At 51.4% G+C, this 12,143-nt stretch overlaps 1 long non-coding RNA gene across 1 annotated transcript; it reads right to left on the bottom strand.

The window, feature by feature from the left end:
• Positions 1-7,647: 7,647 nt before the first annotated feature.
• On the bottom strand, positions 7,648-12,143 carry LOC120622901 (uncharacterized). Its single transcript, XR_005658585.1, has 3 exons — positions 11,333-12,143; positions 9,626-9,790; positions 7,648-7,947 (listed from the first exon to the last, which is right to left on the bottom strand). It is a non-coding gene; the product is annotated as an uncharacterized LOC120622901 (long non-coding RNA).

Here is a 12,143-nt window from a genome sequence, read left to right as displayed (position 1 = left end):
CTGATGGATTTTGCCTCCAATGACTATTATTGCAATGTTAGACGAATGATGCTTCCCTGTGTATGTCGTTCCCTCTACGGTTATACTTGGGGTATGCTGTAAGAAGAGTTGCTTATCTCTCTCATTTATGTATTAAAGCAATTATTTTTACCATTGTGAACCTGTGACCATTTATTTATTCTATTGGTTATAATCCATTACTATCATTATTAATTTTATTGCTGAAATTGTCCCAGACTTGCCTTTTCACACTTGAATTGAAACTATTGAAGCAGCTGTTCTATGCTCAAAGTGAAAACAAACTCTCCTTTTGTGGGGGCAGGAAGCTAAACAGATCCTGCCTATCACAACAGGACTGTCTCTGCAGAGGGAAAGTCCTCTGGGGCCCTCACACCCCAGAGGCACCATGTTGTGACACACAGGATGGACCACTCCCCCGTAACAATGTTCAGTTCTCAAGGAACATTTGCAGGAGGGGGATCCGGAGGCACCACTTAGGGGTCCCCCAAACTGTGGGAGCTGCTGTTATTTTTCAAAATGAAAGTGTGTCTTCTCTGTGACCATACTCCATCAAAACCAACTCTCATATTATTGTATTTTGGTGGGGTTTGGGAGTTTCGCAAAGCCAGGTGGCCTGGCACATGTCTCCCAGCAGCCTTTTCACATTCCAGGGACGGCATTAGCACTTTTGCTAATCACCCTCACAGAGGTCTCCGTGGCCTCCATCCAGCAGCCTGACCACAATCCCAGCTATGGGGGTTTGCTTGTTTTCCATCAGGAACAAACTCTAGCATCAGCTGAAGGAAAAGCATCCTCAAATACAAGTTGAGGGACATTCTCAAAAGTAAGAGGTTCCAGGCTCTGGTGAGGGGTTGATGAATGGAGGTATGGGGTGGGGATACTTTGAATGCCCACTGGGATAGACAAGGCCTGTTCAGGAGGCCAAAGCCAGATATTCTTGGAGGCAGCATAACTGTCCCCTTGGGGCACTGTGACTGTCCGAATGCCTAGAGGCAGGTTTCTGTCCTATAGGGGCAGGTTTTTTAATATTCTGCCATGCACTGATCAGCTTGCATGATGAGAAAGTATTACACCACCACCTGCCTTTGGAGCATCTTGCAGGACATCCAAGTTGATCAAGTCTCTTTACAATAACCTTCATCTGACTCCTGTTTTCGTCTAATCAGAATTGTGCACAATTTTAACATACAATGACTTTTCCAGGAATGCAACTGCAGATTATATCTAGAGAAGGTGGCACTTTTGCTTTTTAAAGGTTTACCAGAAGTTCCTTGTTCCCTTGGGGCATCTCATTGTCAATGCCATCCCAGATACTAAGTCCTGCTCATCCTGCAGGCACATCTGTCCCATTCACTGTGATTCTATAGGAGCAAACAACTGTGTCTCCATCATGGATTTTGTTCATGGCACTGGATAATGCCTTCAAAATTGTATGTGTTAAAGGACCTTTACTTTTATTCTAGGATAATGAAGATACTTGTCATTACAAGCAAGTGGAGGGATGGGGCTTGTGTGGGACAGGGTAGGAGCCTTGGGGCTGGTTGAACTCCCTTTGCCCTTGGCTGAGAGGAGTTTTCCCAACTGTCCCCTCTCCATGCAAGTCCCTGTTGATTAACCCAGGGAAGGGGTTAGGGGTTAACTTAGTGGGACCTGTGGTCTCTAGGCTCTGAAAGAGGGGTCCCTCTGGATGCTTCTGCTGCTGGCAGAAAGCCTCAGAGAACCAGAATGTGACGGAGAAGCAGGGGCCCAGGGAAGGGGCAATTTGCCCAAAGTCACCCAGGAGGTCAGCGGTACGTACAAGTGAGAACCCGGGGCTCGTGACTGCCAGTGACTGCCCTCTCCCTGGCTCCCCCTCAAGGGCTGAGTTTTGTGCCTCAACAAGTGTTAGAAAACAGTGATACCCACCCCCACTCTCAGAGACTCTGATCTGGGGCAGCCTGGGAATCTGGATTTTTCCAAGCCTCCCAGAAGAGTTATATCAGTTTCCTGTGGGTGCTGTAACAAATTGCCACAACAGAAATTTATTGTCTCCCAGTTCTGGAGGCCAGAGTCTAAAATCAAGGTGTCTCGGGATCTCACTCCTTCCAAAGTCTCAAGGGGAGGATCCTTCCTTGTCCCTTCCAGCCTCTGGTGACTCCAGGCATCCCTTGGCTTGTGGCTGCATCACTCTAGTATCTGCCTCTGTCTTCATGTGGCCTCATCTGTGTCTCTCTCAAATCTCTCTTTGCCTTTCTTTATAAGGACACCAGTTATTGAATTTAGGGCCTACCTAGATAACCCAGGGTTATCTCAACTGGAGATCCTTAAGTTGATTATACATATGCAAACACCTTCATTCCAAAAAAGTTTATACCCAGTTTCCAGGTAGATATACCTTGGGTCAAGGAGAAGCAAAATTCACCATCACTATCATCATCACCATCATCACCACCATCATCACCATCATCATTATCATCATCATCATAATCACCATCACCACCGTCACCATCATCATCCCGACCACCATCATCATCACCATCATTATCATTACCATTATCGCCTTTACCATCAGCACTATCATCATCCTGCTTCAGTGGAAAATAGGATCCACGTCTTCTCCCTCTCTGTGTGCCCTTGGTGCCATAGGGTCTGACTTATGGTGGGTGTTCAGCAAATGTCTGTGTAATAATTTTTAAAAATTGACATATTAAGTTCCAACTACATATTATGTTTTTCATTTTAATAATAGTAGCATTGTGCATGGAGTTAGATGTTGGGCCCTATGCTATCTCATCTCAATCCTCACAAAAATGCTTCCCGGTTAGTATTTTTGAGCTCATTTTATAGGTGAGGAAATTGAGGCACAGGGGTAGTTAAGCCCAAGGTCCCAGCACTAGGGGTGGAGCTGGTATTTGAACATGGGTCTGAGTGGCATGGAAGCTTGTGCTTCACCTCCACCAGGAAGCCCGTGAAGAATGACTGCTCTCTTCCCTGAATGCCTAGGGCACCAGAATACTTGCTATGATAACAAATACAAAAGGGTTTTGAGGACTTCAGAAGGAAGCATGCTTCCCAACCGCTGTCGTAGACCAAAGCAGCATTTAGAAATCAAAGCAAAGCGACCCGTGACTACAGAGAGAACGCTGCTATGTGAGTGCTCTTTGTGCTGGAGTCAACCCAAGTACGTGCTGACCACCCACTATGCACCAGGCACCACCATCTCCCAGGGGTGCCTGCATGAGCCAGACTTGCAATTGGTCGCCAGCCAGTCACTGGCTCTGGTCTCTGGGGTCCCAGGCTCATAGCCCTGTCCAGAATTTTGAACAATCCAATGAGGGGACCAACTTTCTAAAAGAAATAGTCATTAAAAAACAAAAGCAGCCCTCTCCCAGGGTAGCCCCCCACACCGGTGGACTCAGAGAACCTGGCCAGCACAGAGTCCGGCATTCTTATCCGCCATGCAGGGAGGCAGTGCACAGTCCCCGGTGCTCACACATGAAAGCATCCCCATCCAGCTCAATTCCGGATGAGTGTCCTCTCTCCAAATTATGAGGGAGGAAGTGCAATATTATTTTAGGACTTGCCTCCGCATAATAGCCGATGAAGGCAGAGAGAACAATCCAGCACTTATATCAAATACAAACAAGCCTGCTCACTGGCCCTGCCTCTGCCCCAGGAAGGGGATTTGGCATCAGGGCCCGGCCTCTCTGCACAGATGGCTGAGCCTCTGGGTCACAGCTTGGATGGAATAGAGGGGAGGGAAGAGAGGGCAAGAGACCCCATGTATGTGGGAGTCTCCAGAGGGTTCTTCTGGAGACAGACACAGCCCCGCCCCAGCAGCAGACGGAAGACAGAGCTCCCTGCAGGGCTCTGTGAGGTGAGCAGCTCTGTCCTTCCTCTTTGCAGCTTTCTGAAGCCTCTGGGCTCTGCTTCTCTGGGATGGAGCACAGTCGTTGGCTGGGAGAAGCCCAGGGAGAGCATGACCCAGACAGTGTGGCCTGGAGGAAGCATGGCCCAGGGGAGTGTGACTTCTGCAGTGGCTGTCGACTTGCTGTGCTTCTTTCACTTTTTCTTGGATCTGAGCTGTGTGCCCCCACCATTCTCCTCCTCAGGGAAGGGGAGGGAGTGAAGTGCTGACTTCCAGGGAGCTCCCTGTCCAGGGACTCACCTCCAGGCACCTGGGAGTAAGCCCTCCCCCGCCCCGCCCGGGAAGGCAGAGGTCTAACCCAAGAGTCTCTCCTGCAACAAGGGCCACCACCTGCGGGGAGCTTCAGACAGGTCACCAAACCCTCTGAACCTCAGTAGCACTTCCAAGAGGACCCAGTTCTGCTGACCCCTGCCTTCAGCTGGTGGCAAGGATCCAGGAACAAATACTGAACCCGTGACACATATCCCACACAAGGCTCTGGCCACCCACCAACAATCTCAAAGGTCCCTCTCTGGCCGCACCACACCCAAGCCCACCTCCCACCATGCATCAGGGGACCATGTTCCAGGCTGGCATGCGAGTGACATGCAAATCCAGCCCTTTGGATCAGGGCCTATTTTTTCTTCCCTGGGCTCCTCCACACTCCTCGGCACTCTCATGTAGGCTGAGCGAGTCTATTCCTTCTGATGTTCCAAACCCACATGTGGCCGGCCCAAGGGGCCTGTTAGGCCTCCACTCCCTCTTCTCCACTGAAAGAGGTAGCAAGCCATGTGGGAAGAACATGAGATTTGAAGTTGGACACCACAAGGTTTAATGTCGGTCCACAGACCATCGCTGTGTGACCTTGGGCAAGTCACTTGGCCTCTCTGAGCCAGCTTCTCATCTCGTACAGGAATGCTAATGTCAGAGCTCACATTCACATAGCATTCTCACAGCAAGCCCGCGGGATGGCTCTGACCCACATCTCAGTTGACAGAGCGGGTTCTGATGGGGTTGAGCAGAGACCAGCCAAGGGGAGGCCAAGTGAAGCTCAATCACAAAAGTACCCAAGCCTCAGCTCCAGCTCCCAGGGATGTCTGCACAGTCACAACAACCTGCTCTTGCTGTGCCCTCAGAAACCGCAGCTGTCTGCTCTGTCCCGCCTGGGGACCCACCTCCCCATGCGCCAGCTGGCCCAGGCAGCCGTGGCTTCAAGCACTTGGGCTGCTTTTAATTGCATTGTTTTCCTGTTTCAAAAATAATACCTGTTCTTTACACAAAGTTTGGAAACTATAGCAAAACTCAAACAAGGAAATTTCAAAATGACCCAGAGATACCCATTGTGAACTCTCCCTCAGGCTCCCTGCCCTAGGAGCAAACATTGCTTTTTGTTGCTTTTTTATAAAATTAGCATAGATGTCTCTTACATCTGGCTTTTTACACTTGCACATAAAGAGCAATTTCCAGTGTTGGTAAAAGTATGACTTCCTGGTGCTTCCTGGCTACGGCGTGTGTTGTTAAACCATCTTTGACGTCACAAAGTGCGAGGGGTACACCACCCTGAATCTAATTCTTCCATGGGATGAATTCATGAAATGGAGGAATGTTTCAGAATATAGCAGTGTGGGAGTTCCCGTTGTTCTAAACCCCAAAAGTTTTAAACTTTTGACCATTCGCTAAAGAAAATAATGCTCTATCGTGTCACTTTCTGGGACTAGGCATTTATGTGCACTAGCTGCTGATGGTTCGTGTTCGCGCTGCCCGTTCGTGTCACTGTTCCTGGGTGCTTTAGTGTCCTGGGGCTGCTGGAACAAATTACCACAAAATGGGTGGGTTAAAACAATAGAAATTTATCCTTTCATAGTCTGGAGGCCAGAATTCCAAAATCGAGGTGTCAGCAGAGCCATGCTCCTCCCTCCAAGGGCTCTAGGGGGATCTTTCCTACTTCTTCCAGCTCTCGGGGGCTCCAGGCTCCCTTAAGTGCCATTCTCTGCCACCATGAGCACATGACCTTTTTCTCTGAGTCAGTGTCCAAATTCCTCTCTCCTCATAAGAACTTCAGTAATTGGATCAGGGGCCATCCTTGTCCGACATACCCTCATTTTAATTTGATGGCATCTATGAAGACCTTGTTTCTCAATAAGGCCACATTCATGGATACAGGGGACGAGTGCTTGAACAAATCTTTTAGGGGGACACAACTCAACCCAGTACACCATGCTCGTCTCTTGGTGGCTGGAAAGAGAAGTCTCCACTCAAAGATGGCAGAGATCTCCCCAGAGCCTCTCTGAGCCGGGCTCTGTCAGGTCTAAGAGAGACTCAGAGACTAGTTCTCAGGTGACTAAGAACCTCAGGGACCACCCCTCCCCTTCCAGGCTGCACCTTTCTCCAGGAGAAAAGGGAGTGGACATTAGAGAAGACAACCTATGAGGATAGAGATGACGTCTGTCCCTTCTCAGCTCTGTCTCAGTCCCTGGAATAGTGCTGGGTAGAGGATAGGTGTCCCCAAGTCTCTTCAGAGCCACAGACTCCAAGCCCAGCCCTTCCCTGCCTTGTCCCATGTGTTCTCAGCCCTCCTCGAGTGGTGGGAACAGTCACCTCGAGGAGGAAACTAGGTCCAGGGAGTTCAGTTCATACCCAAGGCCACCCAAAGTTAGAGCGGTCAGCTCTACAGGACATGGTACTCCAAGTCCTCCTGTGCCCTGCTCATTCCTGCCCCAAGAGAGGAAGTGGCTCACCTAGGGAAACACAAATACCTCAAGGAAAAAGGAGGAACCCTGCAAATCTACTTGATGTAATACAAACACTGACAGTCAGGAAACCTTAGACCCAGAAGTACCCTCTAGGTATCACCTGGTTCGACCCCGTTGTTTCACAGAAAGGGAACCCAGAGCCCAGAGAGGGGAGACGATAGAGCCGATGTCACTCAGAACATGAGTGCCTCGTCTGTTCATGCTGTTGAGCTCTCTTCCGTCACACACACTCCCGTACTGTCACCCACCCAGAGCTCAGCACGCCTGTGGAGTTCTATGCCACAAGCAAGGAAGGCAGGAAACAGGAGCATTCTTTGAAGGAGAGTAGTGAAAACATTGTCACCATCACCATTATCTTCATCGCCATCGTCGCCGTCATGACATCATCATCATCGCCATCACCATCACTATCATTTCCACTGTCGTCACCACCACTATCACCTTCACCATCCTCACTGTCATCTTCATCATCAGGATGAGGAGGGCCAGGCGCTGACACTGGGGACGTAGCTTGGGGCCTGGTGGGGAAAGGCTTTGAGTCTCCACCTGCGTGTCCATGTCATTCTGAGGGTACCAGGTGAGCCATGAGAAGCCTGCAAGCAGAGGCGTGACATGACAAAGTTTGTGTTTTAGAAAGATCCCTCCTGTGGTGCCCGTGGACCTTTTCGCAATGGGTAAGACATCGTCCTGTTGCCAACACTAACCCACTTTTGCCATCCCTACATAACTAGAATTTCATTAACTAACAACTGTGTGCGCAATTGTGCTGCGATTGGAGTGCCACCGAGTTCTTAGAGGCTGCATCTGTGCCCTGGAAGCGTGTTGGCTACGCTTTAGGCCTAGCAATGGTGCGGTGCCCCATGGGTTCCAGAGTGTACATGAGACATAAAGATGTTGTTTGCTCTTAGTAAACAGCTGGCAGCGAAATGCCCAGACAGTACAGGGCCCTGAAAGCACAAGAACTGGCTGCATTCACACAAACCTCACATGTGCAAAAGCGCCAGATCCGTGCACACAGGCAATGGTAAAGTGCTCTGCATTCCCAACTTAGGCCTGAGGATCTTTACAGTTCTTCTGAGGTCCTTGGCCAGGTGGCAGGCTGGGCCCAGGTGTGGACAGGTATCAGGTGCTCACTCCCATCCATGGAAGGGTTGGCTGGGAGACACGGTTGAGGAAGACCGAGAGATAGAAGGGGTGAGCGGCTGGTTGATTGGTGATGTCTGCCCTGGGTGCCGGGACGTCACTCATTTGCCTTTCGGTCCGACGCTGCTGCTGGAGGGATGGAGCCTAAATAGACAAGGGCAGGTTCGTTTGGTAAAGTATAGAGGTTTTGTAGCTACATGTCTGGCTTTGTTTTGTTTTGTTTGCTAACTATACAAAATAAACTGGGAAATGGTACTGTTGAATTGGGTTCAATACTCAACATTTTCTAATGCCTGTTACAATCGCACCGTACGGCTCCCTTTCTGAAGAGCAAGCCCAATACCACTTTCTGTGACAATGGCAACATGTTCTATCTATGCCATCCAGCACTGCGCCACAAACCACATGGGGCCACCGAGCCCTGGAAATGTGATGAATACAGCTGGGGACTTGGATTTTTACTTTTATTTAGTTTGAATGTAAACAAGTGCCTGTGGCCACTGGCCACTGTAGTGGGCGGCACAGCTTGGGAGGAGGTGGAGTGCCAGGGACTCCCCTGGTGACAGATGAGGCCGGAGCATGGTTTGCTCTTCTCTCAGGAGGCTCCACAGCTGCTCCAGGGCTTCCACGAGGAAGGGCCTGGCCTGGGGAAGGGCTTGCAGATAAACTACCCTCTCCCACCACAGGCTGGCCCAGAGAAAGGGTGAAATGAGAGGCAGGGAGTCAAGTCAGCAGCCAGATGTGGAGGAGAGGGCAGGCTGGGGCTGACAGGGAGAGGGGTAAATCAGGGCACGGGAGAAAAGCAGGTCATGAGGGCTGGTCAGGAGGCCAGTGGGCAGGACAATGCAGAGAAAAGTGAGAGAACCAGGAAGGAGTGGTCATGCTGGCGTCTGAGGCCCAGGATCTGGGAGGACCTGGGAGTAACAAGGAGCTGAGACAAGTGGCCCCTGTAAGGTCAGGGCATAGTCACTGGGCTGTAAACCCACTGCCTCCTCCTTGATCTCACTCAAAGTCAAGCCCAGACATCAGGATGAGGCCTGTGGTCCAAAGGGTTTAATTGAGAGATCCAAGACCTCTTAGCCAGCCCAAGGTGCCTTAGCCAGCATGATGCCACAAAGTTCACCATCCAGACAGGCAGCCAAGAGAGTGCCCAGCCCACCCTCAAGGACCCTGGGTGACTGAGGCACGGACAAGCAGAAACAGCTAGGGGTGAGTCAAGAGGTGTACTGATCTTCCCTAGCTGTTGTGACAAGTGTCTGTGGGGTCAGGGCCCTAGGCTCCACATAGCACCACCCACTAAGCACCTGTTGGGGGAACAGGGAGGCGTGAGGCAGAGCCCCAGCCAGGACTCTTAGTCAGTACACGTTCTGAGAAAGACGGCTTCAGACACAGGCAGCAAATGCTGGTGGCAATCATCCTTGGGCTGTTCTGATTACAACCACCGTGGAAGTTTGGGAACATGTGAAGGAGAAAATAAGTCATCCACAAAAGGCATTGACAATAATAAGAGTTCTCATCCGTTAGATTCCGAATGCTTGATGCCGGCCATCAATAACCCAACAACCCTCCGGGGACAGGGATGGGGAAACCAAGGCACAGAGCAGGGAAGCCACTTGCTAAGCCTTGCTATAATAAGAGGCAGAGCTGGGATGTAAACCCAGAACTCTGCCACGCTGCCGCTCAGACAAGCTTCTGGACCCCTTACCGGCTTGGGTGAGTTCTGAGGACTAAATAATTAACCTGGTAAAGTCCTAAAAGACCCCCCGCCTCAGGGATGCAGGTCCTATGGCTGCTTGAACCATCAGTGGTGTCAGTGACATACCTGGGCTTCGTCCTCGTCATCTCTCACAGGTTTCCTTCCAGATGTCTTTAAGCTCTTTGTTCTTCATTTATTCATCAAATATGAGCTGTCTGCATGCCAGGCCTTGTTGCAGACACTGAGTGTGCAGTATGAGCCAGGCAGTTCCTGCCCTCCAGCTCGTGGATCCTGCATTCCAGAAAAAATAGGTGTGGACACACACTCAGACACGTATATGTGCACACATATACACACTCAAGCATGCACACACACTCCTTCACATATACCCACACTTGCACACATATATACTTTCTCACACATGCATATACGCACATTCACACACACTTGTACACACACTGGCATATGCATTCATACATGTGTATACACACATCTTGTGGACATATATATACACACACTCATGTACACCCTCTCACTTGTACATACTCTCATATACATATAAACGTGTACATATATATATACCCACACTCGTGCACACATGTACATCCTCCAACATGTGTACACACACACACATGCATATGCTCACACGCATGCACGCACACATATACACACATGTGCGTCCGCACACACACAGAGTTGAGATCAGGCCTCCTACCCATCTGCACATCATTGTCCCCCCCACACTGGCATTCTCCCTAGAGGCAAGGAGGTGTCCTGCCGAAGGGCGCCACCCCAGGGGGAGAGGCAGCGTCCCGGCAGTGCCTGGCAGGAATGGGTGGGGACATCCAGGACAGGCTGTGCCCAGGCCAGGGGCCACCTGAATATCTGCCGATATCCAGAGTGGGACTGAGCTCACTGGGCTGGTTCCAGACCCGCCGGCTCTGCACTCAGCCTGGGCCCTGATCACCTCTGCAGGCCGGACACACCCAGGGCAATCTGAACACGGAGCCACATAGCCAGCCTATCACGTCTCTTCAAAGACTCAGAGAAATGTCTAACCAATAGCCTTTGTTCCCCATGAAGTCAGAAGGGAGCTATTGTTGGGGCCATAGCAGCAGGTGGCAAAAACAGAAGCACGATTTTTCTTTAATGTTGCTAAATGGAAGAAGAGCTGCCTTATGTTTGGGCAGGACCAGGATGGATAAGCCATTCAGAGAGAAAATGATCCCAGGGAAGCGTGCCACATTTTTTCTAGAAGAATGTTGGAAGTTTTGGTGGCCAGGTATGGAAAAAGAAAACCTCTGTACACTGAAGTCATTCATGGCGAGTGGAGCGGAGGCGTTTGCACAGGCCCAGGTGGTGAGGGCGCCGCTGTTCGCAGAGCCGCCGGCTAAAAGGGCCGGTTGTGTCCACGCGCCTCAGCCGGTCACCCCAGCAACACGAAAACACACATCAATGCGCCTTTTACAGCCTGGCCTTCCACGCAAGCTCCGAATAAATGACCAAGCTGAGCAAAATGTAAATTTGTAGTTATCCCTCAGAGACATAATTATAGGAAAAAAATGAGGACAGTGGCATTTGGACCGGGGATGGCTGGCTCCTTTCCTGCAGCAAGGCTTGGTGTCAGGGGGCATCCGAGACTCAGAGGGAGAGGGTGCTGGGCCTGGAGGCCCTGAGGCTAGAGGCCAGAGCTGAAGGCCAAAGTCCCTCTCCTCCCTGCCCCGGGCACTGCCATTCCTTGGGCCCAGCGCAGATATCTCCACCCCAGGCCCTCGCTCTGTGGCCACCCCATGAAAGGGCCCATTCATGCAGCAGGCCGCTGGCTTGGGTTACCGTGGCCGGGCCGGTCTCCGCCGCCTCTGTTTTCTTTCCATTAGAAGGATTCCCATATCGAAGGCCTGCGAGAGGCTGAGTTCGGAACGCTCTGCGGAGAGTGTCAGGGGGTGAACGGCCACGCTTGGGCTCGGGCCCATTCAAGGAGTTCGATTCACCATGGCAGATGGGGAAACTGAGGCTCGAGCTCCATGGCTATTGGGGTTTGGACCTGGGCCACCAGCTGCCTGCTGGCCGTGCTGGGAGGAGCTCAGGAAACACAGGAGACCTGAGCCACTGTGCTGGCAGGGAGGGCTTCCTGGAGGTTGAGGAGCTGGCATCATAAGGAGAGGAGGAAGTAGGCTGTCAGTCCTGGGAAAGGTCTGCCTCCCGAAGTCCTGCACACTCTGACCCTCTGCCAGGCTACGGGTCCCCTAGCCTGGGCTGGCCCGTGCGTGTGAGCACGGCACACGGCAGGAGGGCGCGCCTGTGCCTGTGTCTGTGTGTGACAGCCTCCTTGGAACGAGCACCCTTTTCCTCACCCTCTTTTTGCTCACGAATGGGGCCATTTGGAAGACAGGAAGACAAGGGCAGAAACAACCTCGCTTAGGGCGCTGAGTCATGCGCCACCGTCAGTCTGGAATGTCTCCTTGGAAAGAGGTTCCCGCTCCAGCCCCACCCACCGGCCACTCTCAGGCTCCCCCCTCCCTCCCGCCTCTCCTCCTCAACCCCTTCCTCACCTCTCCCCTTACCCTCCTCTCTTTCTCTTTTTCTCCTGACCCTCTCACTCCGCTGTTCTCACCCTCCCCCCATGTACCCCTTTTCCTGGGTG

The sequence above is a fragment of the Pteropus medius genome, unplaced genomic scaffold (assembly GCF_902729225.1).
Source record: "Pteropus medius unplaced genomic scaffold, Ma_sr-lr_union100, whole genome shotgun sequence".
NCBI classification, from domain to species: domain Eukaryota; kingdom Metazoa; phylum Chordata; class Mammalia; order Chiroptera; family Pteropodidae; genus Pteropus; species Pteropus medius.
The sequence above is the reverse complement of the archived record's forward strand: the minus strand, read 5'-3'. Positions and strand labels throughout refer to the sequence as shown.